The sequence below is a fragment of the Otolemur garnettii genome, unplaced genomic scaffold (assembly GCF_000181295.1).
Source record: "Otolemur garnettii isolate 467f Iridium unplaced genomic scaffold, OtoGar3 scaffold00001, whole genome shotgun sequence".
In the NCBI taxonomy this organism is placed as follows: Eukaryota; Metazoa; Chordata; class Mammalia; order Primates; family Galagidae; genus Otolemur; species Otolemur garnettii.
In genome coordinates this window covers 54,880,155-54,899,340 of record NW_003852396.1, presented here as the reverse complement: position 1 = coordinate 54,899,340, position 19,186 = coordinate 54,880,155, and the positions used below count along the sequence as shown (strand labels likewise).

Genomic DNA, 19,186 nt, shown 5'->3' with positions numbered 1-19,186 from the left:
CTGTGTTTATCCATCTTCCTTGTAGGGATAAAATAATAAAAACAAAGAATAGAGTCCGGGAGAGGTGGCTCACACTTGTATTCCAAGCACTTGGGAGGCCGAAACTGGTGAATCATCTGAGCTCACTGAGTTTAAGATCAGCCTGAGCTAGAGTGAGACCCCCATCTCTAAAAATAGCCAGACATTGGGGCAAGCACCTGTAGTCTCAGCTACTTGGGAGGCTAAGGCAAGAGAATTGTTTGAGCCCAAGAGTTTGAGGTTGCTGTGAGCTATGATGCCGCGCATTCTACCAGGGGTGACAAAGTGAGACCTTGTCTCAAAAAAATATATAGATACATACTAATAATCTCAGAGCTCTTCCCTAGACTCATTTTTCCAACACCAAAGCAGCTATTTGTAAAGCGATGCTTAGAATTCCTGTTGCTTTTTTATTAGAATGAATAACTTTCTGTTGTCTTCATTTTATTGAAAATCAAGGGGAAATCAAATTTTGGGTGGGGCCATTAGGATATAAACACCTGGTCACCAAAGCACTTAGGAGTATTACCTTTTATTTCACAGTACTGGCAGCCGGATTCAATCTGTACCCAAATAAAAAGAATGTAAAGAACATAAAAATTGAATGAACCATCCAACAAGAAATTCATCTTATAATGATATATTTCCAAACACTCCCTTAGGGCTTTGGCATGGTCTTCAACTTCCTGGGAGCGACAAGACCCCCTCCTCACTGGAAACACAACAAGGCAAGCTACACCTCATTGCTAGCTAAGGAAGAGCAGCAAATAAATGATGATGACGATAACCTACACTTGTAGAAATAAACCACTTTCCTAGCCATGACCTTGTTTGTTCCCAATAACTGGTGAGGCATTGGCAAAGCAGATGTTTCTTATTATCTCTGTCTTACTCATGAGGAAACTGAGGCTCTGCAAGATCATATGGCAGATAGTAAAGCTGGGAAGTGGGAATGGAAGCAGGATGGGAAAGGGGAATTGTCAATTCCTTCTCAAAAGGAGGGAGATGGTGGACAAGAATATTAGAATGGCAACAGTCCTCCACGGGGATGGCGCAGAGTAAAATAAGTGTGACGTTTTAGCATGATGAGTGACAAGGAGTGGATAATATATGGTAGACATGACTCTCTGCCCTGTGTCCTGTCTTACTGGGGTTCCTGGGCCCGAGCCTGGCATGTTTTGCATTTAGCTGTTAACTGCACATACAACCAATGTGATTCATACTGGTGCCGTTTAAACCTTAAGTTCATCTCTAATGTAGAAACAAAGGAGAATATGCCACCAACCTGGCTTATTTGGGTGAATATAAAAGCAGATTATGCAAAGCCTGGGAAAAAAAAAAAACTTAAATGGGCTGTCTTTCATACCCCACCCTTAGGGAGTGTTGGCTAGAAAGACTAGTGTATTATGTTAGGTAGCATGAAAGGAGGGAGAAAAACCGAGCAGGGCAGCCCAAAGTCAAAATCAACAACCTTTATGAATCTGAGCCACGGACTCTTTGCCTAAAGGAGATGAGGGAGGAACCAAGTTTCCACCCTCTTAATGCAGAAATAAGAGCAATTGTTGTTGATAGAAAGAGGAAAATCTTTTCCTCTTCTCCCCTCCCAGAAAAAGCATGATTAAAGAACAAAATGGGTGCCACCCCAAATCCCCATATCCTAATTAAAAAGTAAAAATTATGTGCTTTGAAAGAAAAAAAAGGATATACAATTCAGATGTAATATAACAACAAAGTAGGGTGTTTCCCTCCAACCTTGGGAAACAGGGTAATTACACACAGTAATTAACGATGAATTTGTAACCAGCCCTGTTGGCTCTGTTCAGACACCAAGTGCAGCAGCCTGGTGGGTCGTCAGCTATGGGTGTAGCTCCCTAATCTAAAGGCATTGAGACTTCTAGGCGATGAGTGACAAATTTCAAATGGTTGCAGAGACTTGAAGGGAAAAAAGTAAGGCTCTGGGGACTGAAAACCAGCCAGCCAGACACCTGGGTTGTTTTCTTGGTGCCAAAAGTCATCCCTCTGGTCCACAGACCTCTTTTGGACAGAATCAAACGCAAGCCCAGTGCATGTGGCAGAGCACAGACCCAACCCAGCACTTAACTCTCTGCCAGCCTGGGATTAGCCCCGAGGACGTCTGTCCCAGCCAGAAGAGGAGGAGTTCCAGAAAGCTTGAATTCAGCCCGCCATCCTGTGTTTGCTGGGACTTGCAGCATCAGTATCGGCATAGAGAATTTTGATGCCAAACAGCAAATTCCTGTAGGCATGGCTTTGAAAGAGGCTGAACAGAAGGATCTCCTTAATGAAGGCTTTGGATGAGGATTATGGTTCCATGGTGATCAAACCATTTCAGCCATTCCCACACAGAGGGATCACATCACCAATCATGGTACCAGGCCAGCCTTAGGCCAAATTAAAAAGTAGGCCAAATCTGTCCTTCGCCTACTCAAAGCTAGGTGTCTCTATCCACCTGTCTTCTTTCAACATGCTCCACCTTCCCTGCCCTCCTACTCTGCTCTCCTGCAAAGCCCAAACCAAGCTCTTGCTGCCAAAGATCCCTCCCAGTAAACCAGTTATCTGAAGCAAGGCTTTACCCCACTCTACCAAACAATTATCAAGTCTTAACTATGAGACACAGAATATACCATGTACAAGAAATACACACGTATGAAAAACATGCTTCTCGGCCTTGATGAGAAGACCCTTATAATTCACTCAACAGCAGGTACTGAGCCTCCTGCTGGGCTCACTGGAAGATGTAGAGATTAGGAACACACATTTTTTACCTTCAAAAATTCCTAGAAATCAAGAAAAGATTCAGAGGCAAGAGAGGAAGAGCTGTGTGATGGGACAAACCATAATATTTTTTCCAGTTAATATAAAAACTTCTAATTACCTGCCTGGCTTCTACTTTTGTCCTCTGTAATAATAACGATACCAATTAATATAAATCCATTTGCCATTGAGGAGCCAGAGTTTTCTTTGTAAAACATAAATCAGATGATGCTACTTTTAGCTTAAAACCTCCCAAAGGCTTCTCTTTGTGTATAAAATAGAATCCAAACTCCTTCACTGTAACAAACAAGGCTCTATGTGTGACTGGCCCGTCTACCTTCCCATCTGACTCACTTCAGACACTGGCTGATTTTTTGTTGTTGTTGTTCCTCAGACACTCCTGCCTCAGGGCCTTTGTCTTTGTAGTACCCTCTGACTGAAATGCTCTTCTTCCAGATTTGTGCTTGATTAGGCCCATTTCATCATTCAGGGCTCAGTTCATATGCCCCCATTTTTAGAGATGCTTTCCCTGACAAGCCTATCCAAGAACATGTCCTTAGTCATTCTAAGACTTGACTTTTCTTTTTTCTTTTCTTTTCTTTTCTTTTCTTTTCTCTTTCCTTCCTTCCTTCCTTCCTTCCTTCCTTCCTTCCTTCCTTCCTTCCTTCCCTCCCTCCCTCCCTCCCTTCCTTCCTTCCCTCCTTCCTTCCTTCTCTTCTTTCTTTCTCTTTCTTTTTTTCCTTTCTCTCTCTCCCCTCCTCCCTTCCTTCCTTATTTCTCTTACCAAGTTGTGATTCAATGGCTATTTTCATTTTCATGACACAGAATGCTATCTGAAGTTATCATCATTTTTTTTGTTGGTTTCAGAGAAAACTCAAACTTAACAGATCTAAAATAAAGCTATTGATTTGCCTTCTTCGAAACTGCTCCACTTAAGTCTTCAGTATTCCCCATCTCACTTCAAAGCCAACTCTGTTCTTTCAATTCTTCCAGTGGCTCAGATTTAAAAAAAAAAAAAAATTCAGGAGTCACCTTGGACTCCTTTCTTTGTGTAAAACCCATCTGGACATCCCACTCATTCTACCTTCAAAATACAACCTCTTCTCTACAGCTTCCCCACCACCTCCTTCATCTTTTACCTATATTAAACTCCTTGCTGGTATCTGTGCTTTCTCTTTGCTCCCACATGGTTTATTTTCAACACAGCAGCCACAGTGGCCTTTTAAAAGTAAATTGAGGGCCAGATGCAGTGGTTCCCACCTGTAATCACAGCACTTTGGGAGGCTGCGGCTGGAGGATTACATGAAACCAGGAGTGAAAGATCAGTCAGAGCAGCACAGAAAGACCCTATCCCTACAAAAATTTTAAAAATTAGCCAGGCATGGTGGGGACAACCTGTAGTCTCACTACTGAGGAGGCTGAGTCAGGTAGATCATTTAAGCCTAGAAGTTGGAGGTTGCAGAGAGCTGGGATTGTACTACTCTACTCCAGCCAAGCTGTGGCTCTGGGTAGAGTGCTATGGTATCACAGCTCACAGCAACCTCAAACTCTTGGGCTCAAGTGAATCTCTTGCCTCAGCCTCCCAAGTAGCTGGGACCACAGGCACCCACCACAACACCCAGCTATTTTTTTTTTGTTACAATTGTTGTTGTTTTAGCTGTCCGAGGCCTGGTTTGAACCCACTAGTCTTGGTGTATGTGGCCAGTGCCCTACCCACTGAGCTATGGGTGCTGCCCTGAGTCACATTATTTTTCTCATCAAAACTTTTCAGTGGCTTCTATTTCACTCAGTAATAGTCAATGTCCAGCATATAGTTCTGTGCTGTCCAATATAATGATCACTAGCCACATGTAGCTACTGAGCACTTAAAATGTGGCCAGTTCAGAATGAGATATATTATAAAGGTAAAATGGACTCTAGAGTTCAAAAGCTTAGTAAAAAAAAAAAGGGGGGGGGAACATCTCATTAATCATTTTATATTGACTACATGTTGAAATATTAAGATTTTTTAAATGTGTTAAATAAAATATGTGATTAAAATTAATTTAACCTGTTCATTTTTACTTTTTTAATATGGCTATTAGAAAACTCAAAATTATAGCTATGACTCACATTTGTGACTTGCATTATATTTCCACTGGACAGCACTGATATAGATAGCAGGTAGTTATGATACTGAATGAGATCATTTGGTGAGTGAGTGCAGACAGAGAACAGAAGAGGCCTAAGGATAGAATTCTAGGGGCCCTGCAAAATTAAGAAGTCAGTGAGATAAACAGGAACCATGAGGTTGGAGAAGACTAGAGAGGCTGATATCCCACAAGCCAAATGAAGAAAATGTTTCAAGGACAGAGTGATCAATTATTTCAAGTAAGATAAGGATCGAGAGCTGACCATTAGCTTTGACAATGTGGAAGTCATTGGAGACATTGGCAAGGGATCTTTTGGTGAAACAGTGTAAATAAAAAACTAATTAGAGTTATTCAAGAGTGAGGTAGGGGAGCATAAATAAATACTACAAGTATGGACAACACTTTGAAGAACTTTTATTGTAAAAGGGGAAAGCCTAGGATCAATGTAGAGTATGTTAATATGAGAAGTATAGCATGTTTATATCCTGATGAGCATAAATTGGTCTTGAAGAAGAGAGAGACTTTCCAAAGTTGCTAGAGTAATTTCTATTGGGGTATAATTTCTAGATGTCAGGTGCTGGGACCTAGTGCACAAGAGGAGAGGTGTGTCTTTGTAGACACATGAAGAGTTCCTCACAGTAGCAGAATGGAAGACAGAACATGGGTAGGGTTACAAGCAGGTTGGTAGACATGATGGAAGCCACATGTGGAAGGTATCTTGGGATTGTTTCTATTTTCTCAGTGAAGAAGCAATTGAGGCTATCAGCTGAAAATGAATAAAGAGGAAAAGGTTTGCTATTGTATTTGTGAAGCAAGAGTTCACAACTCTTTAGAATGAGTTAGAATTGCTGGGCTCACTTAAGCTTAGTGGCTCACGAGTTTAAGGTAAGACTATGTGGTAAAGTTGAGTATGTGTTCCCCAGACATGTTCCGCAACCAAAAAGAGGTGCAGAGCAGGAAGAGGGTTATAAATAACTAGGATTGGAGTTTTGCCAAAGAAGGAAAAAAAGATGAGAGGTGTCAGGGAGTTGAGGGTGTGTGAACTGAGTGACTTTTATGATATACTGTAAGATCTAGGATAGATTAGGAGGAGGGAAAGGCAGTGAATATATGGTAGAAAAGATGCATTGTTGAGTCAAAGGATTTCCTTTTTTATTATGGGCACCAGGACCAACAATCACCAGCTGCCCATGTGCCAAAAAATTATGCTTCCAAAATCTCTTGATATCGATTTCACATGAAGAGCAGCTGACTTGCCCTATGTGGGCCACTCGTGACAGAAGCCCTTTCTTAGTCAAAGAATTTTTAAGTCAGGGTGCTAGGGACAGTGAGCTAGAAAGATACAAGGTGGTAGTCCTAGAGTGGAATGCTTGAGATTGAGATTATGGAGACGTGACAGTTATTGATAAGGACAACGTTGAACATAAGGTAAGGTCTGAGTAGTCCATTGATGGGAATGAGTAGCTAAGTTTGGGAGAGAATGAGATCAGAGGAGAAGAGGTCAAGGAACTCAGAGACCAAAGTATTAAAATGATCATCTACCTAGAAATTAAAATCACTAAGAATCATGATGGACATATCAGAATGAGTGAGGGTGAGCTGGGTGCTTAAATCTTCGAAGAATGTGGGGGAGTGACCCCCCAAGTCAGCAGTTGATTGCAATAAGTAAGGGTAGCTGGCAATGATGTCTAAGTTCCACACTAAAATCCCTCAAAGGAGAAGAAAACTGGGTCTAGCACAGTGGTTCTCAACCTGCACTGAGAATCTTTAATACAGTTCCTCATGTTGTGGTGACCCCCAATCATAAAATTATTTTTGGTGCTACTTCATAACGTAATTTCGCTGCTGTTATGAATCACAATGTAAATATCTAATTTGCAGGATGGTCTTAGGCCACCCCTGTGAAAGGGTTATTCGACCCCCAAAGGGGTCGCAACCCACAGGTTGAGAACCACTGGTCTAGCAGGAGCAATGAAAACCAAAGAAATATTTTCCCCACCTTTAACTATAGAATTTTATTCCAAATTCACATTCCAAGTACAGATGACATGTTCCTGATCCCACTGGAGTCATACTCTATCTGAAAGCTTGAATGATTACAGGCTTCCTGCTTTAACTCAAAGGAGAGTGAAACAGAAAACAAGCACCACTCCATCAGGCTGCAAGACAGCAGGACTTGGAGGTCCAGGTTCCAGTTAGAGCAACATTGCACAGAAGACACTGGGAGAAGAGTGTGAGAATGCAAGGGCTTTTGCTGCTGATGAAAAGCAGCACACAGAAGAAGGGGGAAGTGGGAAATGGACAATGTGGTCAGAGTAGGGAATAAGCAGAAACACTGTAGATCTTGGTTATTAGAAAGGACTTTGTAGTTTGGAATAACTGATAAGGGGAGTGGTGGGTCATTCTGGATCCCTCTTAGGCAGATTGTGGTGAGGAAGCTGTGAGCATTGAGGAGAGGAGGGGTGTAACAGAACCTTGCCAGGGCTCTAGGCCTTTGAAACTTTGGTATCATCTCCACCATTTCCTCAGATCTAGGATGAGCAGCTCCCCTGTTATAATGTGCCCTGGCACAATTGAAAACCCTTAAGCTAAGCCAGCTCATACTTTCATAAGGAGGCTTACTAAATTCAGAAGGAGAACATAAGATAAAATAACAAACAGAAAGACAAAATATTCACATTCCAAATATAGGTTTCTGATGCCAGAAGAGTCTTACCCTACCCCAAAAGAAGCTAGGATGACTACATGCTCGATGATCCAACTCAACAGAAACACTCATTTGCTGAGATGTATTTGCATAATATCAGTGTGGGGAAGATGCTTTGGAAACAGGCCTTTAAACCATTCCTGGGCATTGTCCCATATGTGCAGCTGTTCCTGTACAGAGCTTTCTTCACATAACAACAATGAAAACACATAAAAATCAGCCCAAGGGCAAATGTTTACTAATGATTAGAAAAATAAAACTGTACTTGATACTCTGAATGAGGGATGTTCAGGTCAAGTTGATTGAGAACTAGCAAGATGAGTCAGTAGCTATGATCTGTGGAAATGCTCTTAATGATTTTTATAATTGTTTCCTTAATAATGGAATTGTAATAAGAAGGTCGATGTTAAATTAATAACATGGAAGTATTCTAAAAAGCATATTGAAACATGATTTAAACCCATTCACTCAAGGCTTTAAGCCATAGGCTGCTTTTTTTTTTTTCCTTCCTGATAGAATATCATCCAGTGGACGGAAATATTTAAGCTAGAGCATGAAGCTTAAGACATAAAATTAATAAAGAGGAAAAGTGTAGTTTTATTTTATTTATTTATTTTTGACACAGAGTCTCACTGTGGCCCAGGATAGAGTGCCGTGGTGTCAGCCTAGCTCACAGCAACCTCAGACTCCTGGGTTTAAAGATCCTCCTGAGTCAGCCTCCCAAGTAGCTGGAACTATAGGCACCTACCACAATGCCTGGCTAATTTTTCTATTTTTAGTAGAGAAGGGATCTCCCTCTTGCAGTTTGGTCTCAAAATCCTGAGCCACCACGCCCAGCTCAGAAAAGTGCAGTCTTAACAAAGCCAGGCAAAGGCTATGTAGGCCCAGACCACAATCTTTCTGCCACTCAATGACTTTACCCATACTTCATTCAATGAATGATCATCAAGCATGGGTACTACGCCAAATACTTTTCTACCTGCTGGAGGGTGAGAGGTGAATAAGATGCCATTCTTACCCCTGAGGGGCTCACACCCTCTCCAGGCCTAGTTGTACACCCTGTACCCCACTGCATAGACACCATTTGTAAAATTACTTCAAAGCTCCTCTAGGGCAGAAACACAATTGACATTTCTCCTCTGTCCTATAGCAACTTCACAGTAAATACTTTCAAGTTAACTGGTTGAAAACTTTCCAAGGTGGGGAAATAAATGTACAACCTAGAATGCTCCAAGAACTAGGTTGACAGGTTAAGTTTTAGGTAAGTTTTGATATGGTATGACCCATATCAGCAACTGGGTAGAGGTTTATCCCAAGAGTCATTTCTTCCTTCTTCCTTGGGGACAGAGTTGAGATTTTATTCCTAAGTCCTTGGTTATTCAAAATGAAAGACTATTTCCTCCTTCCTTTGCAGCAAGATGGAGCCGTGTAACTTGAGTTCTGTTTAATATAGGTCAAAATATTATGTTGGACATCTGGAAAGGGTTCTTGGAAAGAGCAAATTTTACCTTCCGACAATGCCTCATTTTTCTGTTTGTGACATGCAACTCATATGTAATGACTGGAACTCCTGCAACTGTCTCAGATCATGAGTGAACTTGAAGAAGGAAGTCTTCTTCATGAGATTGTGAGGCTGTCACACTTGTCCCAAATTACTTATTTGGGGGTTTCTTTTACTCACTTTAAATGCACTATTGTGTGGAATTTCATGTTTATATGAATCAGGATCTAATCCTAATTGATACATATTTAATTGTAAGTCAACACTATTTTTAATGCCTACTATGTGCTAAGTCAGTACAGCACAATAAAGAGTGTATGTCACAAAACTTTCATATTTTCAGAAAATATAAATGCTCATGCTATACTTGAGAGTTTTTAAGTCAAAACTGCATGGTGGGCTTCCAGAATGAATATATATACAATTACATTTGTCTACAAATTTAGTAACCTGGATAGCATATGTAAAGCTATATAATTATATATAGTATATGGGTGGGCAGTGTTCATGAATACTGAGAGAGAGATATTTTCATAATATTTTCTTATATTTCTTTGTGTTCTTTTAATGTTAGTAGTAATGTCCCTTCTTTCATTCCTGGTTTTAGTAATTTGTCTTTTTTTGCTGGTTAGTCTAGCTAATGGACAATCAATTTCATTGAACTTTTTTTTTTTTTTTTGAGACGGAGCCTCAAGCTATCCCCCTGGGTAGAGTGCCATGGCATCACGCTCACAGCAACCTCCAACTCCTGGGCTCAAGCGAGTCTCCTGCCTCAGCCTCCCAAGTAGCTGGGACTACAGGTGCCCGCCACAGCACCTGGCCTTTTTTTGGTTGCAGCCATCATTGTTGTTTGGCGGGCCCGGGCTGGGGATTCGAACCCGCCACCTTAGGTGTATGTGGCTGGCGCCTTAGCTGCTTGAGCCACAGGCGCCGAGCCTGAACTTTTTAAGAAATCAAATTTTAGTTTCATTGACTTTCCCAATTGTTTTTGTTTCTATTCTATTTTTTCTACTCTGTTATTTTCGTTTTATTCTATTTTTGCTCTAACCTTTGTTGTTGCTATTGTTGTTTTTTCTGATAGTGCCATAGATGGAAGGTCAGGTTATTAATTTGAAGTTTTCTTCTTTTTTAACATAGGCACTTATAGCTATAAATTTCCCTCTAAGCACTGCTTTACCTGCATCATGAATATATTTTTAAAGCCCTGTAGAGAATTCTGATGTACATGCTTGGTTAAGAATATAGTGTATTTCTTTGATATTACAAGGTGTTTGGCTTTCTTTTCCTTTTTCTCATTTCCCAGCATGATGGTTAACCTTCTGAGTAGACAAAGCTTTTCTTATAAAGCAAAATGCTTGGGTTTGACTAGGTATTCCAGAAAGACTCTTGCTTGCAGCTCAAAGATTTCTTTCATAGTTTAATCTAATAATCAAAGATATGTTTGTTGTATTTGATCTCTGAGAAGTGAAGACTTTCTAGATTTGATGAGCCCTTCTTAAAGGAACCTTTCAGTTGAAAGTTTTCCTTGCTGCTTCTATTTTTACTATGCATATTTTTGGCAGCCCTGACAAGTACTTATGTCCATTAAGCAGAAGTCATCTGATAACAAAAGCTTCCTATGGTACCTAAGCCCTTTTCCTTAGCCTGTGTACTTTCTTCTTTGCCTTCCTTTTTCTGCGATCTGGCAGCATTATCACCCACCCCACGTGACAAGTGACATCATTGCTATAATGAGAATTCCAAGCAGCACCACTGGATCAAAGCCCATCTGTGTGCCTGCTCCCACACTTGACAAAACAAATTCCAAATTCATTCAGCATGCCGGTGCCATTTAGTCACTGTGACATATCCCAAATTTTGGACTCTGTGCAAAAACCAATCTGTGCCCACAAAATTAATCATGGAACACATTTGATGACGTTTGACAACAACTTAAAAGGTTCTCATCTCTGGCAGGTGGCTCTGCCAATCTGCAAGTATGTGCACGACAAATTCTAAACAATATATTGTGTGGCTGAAAATATATTGTGCAGGATGCACACCCTGGAGAGAACCAGAGCGCGTCCAACCAATCCTGAAGTCTTTCTCAGGGACAACTAAGCCAGACTGCTGTCATGTGAAGGGAGGATGATGGCCCCAGGTACACGTGGAAAGCCAAAGAAAAGGCAACAGCTCATGTGCCAGGAGATGCTGAGAACATTGGCACAATCGCCTGTGTTGGCAGGACCAAGAGTTTGAGATGGCTAATTTAAGTAACAAGTTCCTGGCAAACAGATTTATTTAGGGCAGGGGTGCGTCAGGAAGATGCCAGAAAAATACATCAATCTGTGCCTTTACATGTACCATAGAGTGATGATGAAACAATTGACATTAAAAAAGTCAAGTCTTGCACTTTAATATAATCTGTAACTCATCTTAACAAGGAAAAGTAGGGTTTACTTCAGATCTTTGGAACTCAAGATGGTGTTTTATGTTCTGATCTGAGATCTCTGAAGAAATTTCCTTTCAAAAGATATTCTTAAAGATATTTTTCCCATACTGTTATGTTTAATTGTCTATGAACCAAGTATTTTTGCATATTGTTTTTTCTCTTATTATTTAGTGTTTTTTAATTTTTAAAAATATATGGTTTAATTCATTTAATTTTTATTTATTTACTTTTTTTATTTTTTTTTAGAGACAGAATCTTACTATGTTGCCCTCGGTAGAGTGCCATAGCATCACAACTCACAACAACCTCAAACATTTGGGCTTAAGCAATTCTTGCCTCAGCATCCCAAGTAGCTGGGACTTACAGGCACCCTCCACAATGCCTGGTTATTTTTTGTTGCAGTTATCATTGTTGTTCAGCTAGTCTGGGCCAGTTCAAACTTGCTAGCCCCAGCGTATGTGGCTAGCGCCGTAACCACTGTGCTACGGGCACCAAACCTAGCTTAATTCATTTCAAATGCAGGCTATTTTACATTTGATAATATCATTCATCTCAAATAAAAAGAAACCATTTATTCAGATTTTATTTTTCTGAGGAGAATATTATAGAAACTCCATTGGAACAAAAAAAAGAAGAAGACTGAGTCTTGTACTATTAGAAACCTAAATAGAACCCTTCACTTAAAAGCCATGTTCTAGGCTTGGCGCCTGTGGCTCAAGAGGCTAAGGCGCCAGCCACATACACCTAAGGTGGCGGGTTCGAATCCCCAGCCTGGGCCCGCCAAACAACAATGATGGCTGCAACCAAAAAATAGCCAGGCATTGTGGCGGGCGCCTGTGGTCCCAGCTACTTGGGAGGCTGAGGCAGGAGAATCGCTTGAGCCCAGGAGTTGGAGGTTGCTGTGAGCGTGATGCCATGGCACTCTACCCAGGGGGATAGCTTGAGGCTCTGTCTCAAAAAAAAAAAGCAATGTTCTACTCTGCAATAAGACATAAGTGCTTTAAATATCTATTTTATATAGCAGTGCCTATTTGTGTATAGTTCAACAGGCAATAAAATTGTAAAACATCTCCCTTGGAAGGTTTTGCTACTTTATATTACTTTGCCTTTTCCTAGCTTCTCTCTAGACAGCCTTCCATCCCTAACTTTCCCCCACCCATTCCCTTTTCCTCTTTATTAATGCTCTCTTAGTACATTGTATTTGCAAGGTCTGGGGTTAAGAAAGCTTTCATATTTTGGCAGCCTATTTAGGACTCATTTGTTATACAGAGACTAAATTTGCATAATTTAGCTTTCACTGGGATTTGTCTAGACTCAGACTTCCTATTCTAATTTTAAAGTTCCTCTTCATCTCCGAAGCAGGAAGTAATATAAGGAAGCAATAGGTGAAGAAGAATTTCTCCACAGGAAGAGTGATTCTTGATTAGGAGTCTGGTGATTTAATAACCTGGCAGAGGCATAAAAGTAAAAGCAGGTCTCCCTGGTTCATGCTCGTAATTGCCTCCTTTGAGATAAAAGGCATCAATCCATCTTCTCTCACATGAAGTGGAGTTGGTCTCTCTAGATCTCTCTCAACTCTAATGCTCTAGCATGTACCAATTAGGGAGGAACATTTTGGGGCTTTCTCGTTATACAACAGCTGATTTTTTAATTTATTTGTAAATTGACTACTAATGGGTTGTTAATTTGAATATTCTCCCCTCTCAGAAAGAGCTTCCAAAACTTTTTCTTCCTTTCTTATGCCTCAAATAATATAAATTTAATTTTAAAATCAGCTAGATATGTTGCCTTTTATGCAAGAGCATTACATTCTTTTATAACGGTAATTAAACTCTCAATAATTTGCCTCTGCAATTTTGTAAAGAAACAGTTTTAGTTGCAAAAGGCTATACAAATAACCTTTTGGACCCTAAACATAGATCTCTGGATCAGACTAGCTTCATTAGAATCACTGGAGAATTTTTGAAATATAGATTCCCAGAGTCTTTCCCCAAAGGTTCTAATTCATTAGGTCTATGAAGGATGGGTGGTTCACACCTGTAATCCTAGTCCTCTGGTAGGCCAAGGTGGGAGACTTCTTGAACTCAGGAGTTCAAGACCAGCCTGAGCAAAATAGAAACCCCATCTCTACAAAACATAGAAAAATTGTCATGCGCACCTGTAGTGCCAAGCTACTCAGGAGGCTGAAGCAGGAGGATCGCTGGAGCCCAGGATTTTGAGGTTGCAGTAAACTGTGATGACACCACTGCACTCTGGCCAAGGCAATAGAGGGCAACTCTGTCCCCCTCCCAAAAAATATCTATGAAGTTCAGGTGAATCTGTATTTAAATAATGTATATTTATAATAATTACTGTATTAACATATACAGTCAAGTGATTTTCATGTGCAGACAGATCTTATTCAGTGGTCTTCACAGATAAGCAAGTACTAAAAACACAAGGCCAATTCAAATTAAAGACTTCAAAATTAAATATATCAAATATGTTCTTATTTAATATTCTGATTGCTATTTAATTTTCATTTTCATAAAGATACACCTTTTTAAAAATGCAAATAGCATCACAAAGATTAGAGCCAAAAACCCAAAAGGTCTCCGTATGTTGTATGCAACTGATTCATCCTGTATTCTATCATTATTTTCTTTCTTACACAACTTTTCCTGTTTTTCAGAGTTAACAATTGCATAATTTCACTCTATTTGCTTAGTTCCTACGTCCCTGTCACCAATTCATCCTCAAACTCTCCACTAAAAAAGTTTAAATGCGTTATCAATATGGTCACCCACATTGGTGAAGTGTGAATTTCCTCTTTTTCTTGGTGACAACCCACCTATTTTCTCCAGTGTGAACAGGTTGCTCCGCAGGCCAGCTGCACATTTGTTATTCTAGGCTTCCCTTCACAAGTGTGTCTCATTGCCTTGACTAAGGGATGCTCAGATAGCTGGTAAAACATTACTTCTAGGCTTATCAGTGAGAATGTTTCTAGAACAGATTAGCAACTGAATCAGCAAACTGAGTAAAGATCAGCCTCACTAATGTGAATGGGCATCATCCAATCAACTGAGGGTCTGAATAGAACAAAAAGGAAGAGGAAGGGAAAATCTGCCCTTTCTGCTTGAGCTGAGATATCCATTCTGTCCTTGGACTTGCGTGCTCCCAGTTCTCAGGCCTTCAGATTTGGACAAGGACTCACACCATTGGCTTCCCGGGTTCTCAGGTTTGAACTGGAACTACATCACCATATTTTCTAGATCTCCAGCTTGCAAACTACAAATCATGGGAATTCTCAGCCTCAATAATCACCTGAGCCAATCCCTCATACTAAATCTCTTCATGTATATCTACATATGTTCTACTGGTTCTGCTTATCTGGAGAACCTTGAGTTACTGTTCTGAAATCACCTTACTCTCTTTTATACCGGATCATCTTTGAATGTACTTTGGCTATCTTCCAAATTTTGATGACACTCATTTTCTTTCTTTCTTTCTTTTTTTTTTGTCACCTTGAGTAGAGTGCTATGGCATCATAGCTCACAGCAACCTCAAACTCTTGGGCTCTAGTGATTCTCTTGCCTCATCTTCCCAAGAAGCTGGGACTACGGGCACCCACCACAATTTCTGGCTATTTTTAGGGATGGGGTCTCACTCTTTCTCAGGCTGGTCTCCAATCCGTGAGCTCTGGCCATCCACCCACCTCGGCCTCCCAGAGTGCTAGGATTACAGGTGTGAGTCACCATGCCCAGCCTGATGACACTCATTTTCTAATAGCTCTTAAGAAAGGACAACATTCTTAGGAAAAGTCAAACTGCTTTAGAACATACATGCCTAAAATATTGTTTATTATATCTTCACACATAATTGATAATTTGTTTGGTGTGTTGGGCTGACCTTTGTCCCTCACCTCTCAAAAAATATATGTTTAAGTCCTAATCCAAAGTACCTCAGAATGTGACCTTATTTGGAGATAGGGTCATTGCTGATATACTTCATTAAGGTGAGTTCATATTGGAGTAGTTTAAGCCACTAGAGGTGCAGAACCTGTGGCCTCAAGGTCCTATGTGACCCTCCAGATCTCCAAGTGCAGCCCTTTAACCAAATCCACACTTCACAGAAATCCTTTTACTGTAAAAGTTGAATTCACTCAAAAGCCCACACAGAAGGCCCCATGTGGCTGCAAGGTTACAGGTTTTCCACCCCTGCAAGACCACTGTTCTTATACCTGTAAGAAGATGTGTAGGTGAAAACAGATACTTGTATATAGGAGGAATGCCATGTAACAATGAAGGCAGAGATTGAAGTAATGTAGCTACAAGCCAAATAACACCAAAGATTGCCAGCAAACTAACAGAAAGCTAGGAAGAGATAAGGAAGGATTCCCCTACAGTTTCAGATGGAGCCTGCATCTTGATTTCTGAGTTCTAGCCCCAGAACTGTGAGAATAAATATATATTTTTTGAAGTCACTCAGTTTGTTGTACCCGTTACAGCATCTTAGAAATCAATACACTTGGGGCGGTGCCTGTGGCTCAAAGGAGTAGGATGCCAGCCCTATATACTGGAGGTGGCAGGTCTAATTTGGAAAAATTTTTTTCTAAAAATTTAATTCTTCTCTGTGTCCTGGTTTCCAGTGCTGCTGAGGAAAAGGAGAAAGCTGTCCTGATTTTCAGTCCTTAAACTATGGCTTTTTATTCTTTATGGAAATTTTTAGGATTTCATACCTATTCCTGGAATTCTAATATTTCAGTATGATTGTAATTTACTAAAGACAGAGAAAGGACCACTCTGTAGGAATGGACCACAGAAAACAACCTACAATCCCAGTTCCTGCCAGTCAAAGTAAAAAAAAAAAAAAAAAAAAACCCATAATTACATGAGGCATAGGGTAAGAAACTTAGAAGGGCATTGCCTTAGTAATAGAATACAATTTGTCCTACACAAAAGGTTGAATAGGTTCTACCTAACAAAGCCTACAATCAAGCCTCAAAAGAACAAAATAGTTTTCAAGTAAGTAAGTTTTACAATGCCTGGAATCCTCTTTAAAAGAAAAAAAAGTATGTATGCAAGAAGCAGAAGATTATGAACCATAATGAAGAGAAAAATCAATAGAAACTGTGCCAGAAATAGCATAGATGATAGAATTAGTAGACACAGACATTCAAATTGTCATTATAATTGTATTATATATGTTTAAGAAGCCATAGGAAATATTCAGCATGTTATATAAAGATACAGAAGATGTAAACACACCCCACTAAATCAAACTGCTGGAGATAAAGCTACGATGTATGACATGAAGAATGAACTGGATGAGTTCCGGAGACTATTAGATATAAAAAATCAACAAACAGACAACCCATAGAATGGGAGAAAACATTCATAATCTATGAATCTGAGAAAGGGCTAATATTCAGAATCTACTAAGAACTCAAAAAAAATCAGCAAGAAAAAAGAACTCATCAAAAAGTGGGCAAAAGACATGATCAAAAGTTTTTCAAAAGAAAATGGATAAATTGCCAACAAACATCTGAAAAATGTTCAACATCACTAATCATCAGGAAAATGCATATTAAAGCCACAATGAAACACCACCTTACCCCTGTCAGAATGACCACTATTAAAAAGTCAAAAACCAAATGGTGGCATGGATAAAGAAAGAAGGAAAGCTTATACACTGTTGGAGGAACTAAAAATTAGTACAACCTCTACAGAAAACACTATGGAGTGTTCTCAAAGAAATAAAGGTTGACTTACCATTCAATCCAGTAATCCTACCATTGGGTATACCAAAAGGAAGTCATTTTACCAAAAAGACACCAGCACTGCCTTTGTGTAACGTTTATTACAGCACAATTGTAAAAATGTTGAATCAACCTAAGTGCCCAACAATGTGGTATTCATGTACCATGGAGTACTACTCAGCCATAAAAAGGAATGAAATAATATCTTTTTGCAGCCACTTGATGGAACTGGAGACCATTACCCTAAGTGAAGTATCTCAGGAATGAAAAACAAAAACAAATACCACATGCACTCACTAATAATTGGGAGTTAAACAATGGCTACACACAAGTAGAAAGACATGTAAAGGACACTGGAAATCAAGCAAGGGCGAAGAAGCAAGAGGGGTGAAGGTAAAACTTTCCATCAGGTACAATGAACACTATGCTAGTGATGGGCACACTAAAAGCCCCAACTTAAGCATTATGCAAGGTATCCATGTAACTAAAATATTTGTATTAATGTTAATACAAATATTGATATTTTGGAATAAAAAAGATATTTAAAAAGATTAGTGAACTTGAAAATATAACAATAAGAATTATCCAAAAGGAAATAGAGAAAATCTTGTGAAAAACAAAATGAACAAAGCATCAGTGAGCTGTGAGATGTCAGGTGGCTGAGTGTACATGTACTAAATGGCTCCACTAGTCCCCAAACGAGAGGAACAGAAGGATTGGGAAGGAAAACTACTTGACTAAATAAGGGCAATGTTTCTACTTGTCTTGCTCCACCCTGTATTCCTATTGAGGCACTTGGTAGGCATTAGACATTTAAATAACATTTACTGAACACATTTGACAGAACAAAGTGAGATGAGTATGAGATGAACACCTGAGTGCTATTTCAGGGTATTAGGGCCACCCAGAACAAAAATGGGCAACAATATGGAGAATAAGAAATCTTACCAGAAGTGACATGTCTTCAGTGGGGACCTGGGGCAACTGGTTAAGTGGGTACAAAATTTGGAGAACTGAAGAATAAGAAGAGAGGACCAAGGGCATTCCACATAAGAACAACAAAATGAAGTCTTGGAAGCAGTAGTAAACATGGTTTTGAATATACCACTCTGCCTAAAGTAATGGCTGGACTTAGCAGTAATGAGAAATGAGGTTAATTGGATGAGAGTATGCAAGGTTTTAAAAATAAGAAAAGAAGGTTGGCACAATGCTTCACACCTGTAATCCTGCCCTCCATTGTAGGAGGATTGCTTGAGCTCAGGAGTTTGAGACCAGTCTGAGCAAAAGCGAGATCCCCATCTCTAAATACAAAAAAAAATAGGGGGTATTGTGGCCAGGGCTTATAGTCCCAGCTACTCCAGAGGCAGAGGCAGAGGCAGAGGACCCCTTGAGCCCAGGAGTTTGAGGGTGCTGTTAGTCTGATGCCACACTGCACTCTAGCCTAAGTGACAGAGACCCTAAAAAAAGAAAGAAAGAAAGAAAAAGAAAAAGGAAAATGGAGAGAAACCACTGAAAGTTTCTGAACACAACTTGTAATGATGAAATCAGGGTCCAAGGCGGGTGGGGAGCATGGTAGTGACATTTATGGTAGATTAGAACCAGAAAGCATTAAAGTTGAAGGGTAAGTGAGGGCCAGGGGGAACACGGGTGCAGATTATTAACCCTGTCATTCAGTGTTAAAAGACTGGATATGAAAGCACCTAACGCGGTATCAGAACAGACTAAGGGCTTGGATAAATATTACTCAAATTCATATACTAAAATTTTTCTTGGTTCATGAAATTTTCAAAAGTGGCACTAAGAATCCATAATGCGTTGTTTTTCACTCCATAATATTTCGTTTACATTAAGATTTCAAATCAACTTCTTAAGTCCCTCACCAGGCTAT

The 19,186-nt window shown here is 39.9% G+C and overlaps 1 non-coding gene across 1 annotated transcript; it reads right to left on the bottom strand.

Moving 5' to 3' along the window:
* Positions 1 to 6,079: 6,079 nt before the first annotated feature.
* Positions 6,080 to 6,213, bottom strand: LOC111724664. Its single transcript, XR_002772927.1, has one exon. It is a non-coding gene; the product is annotated as a U11 spliceosomal RNA (small nuclear RNA).
* Between the last annotated feature and the right edge of the window lie 12,973 nt (positions 6,214 to 19,186).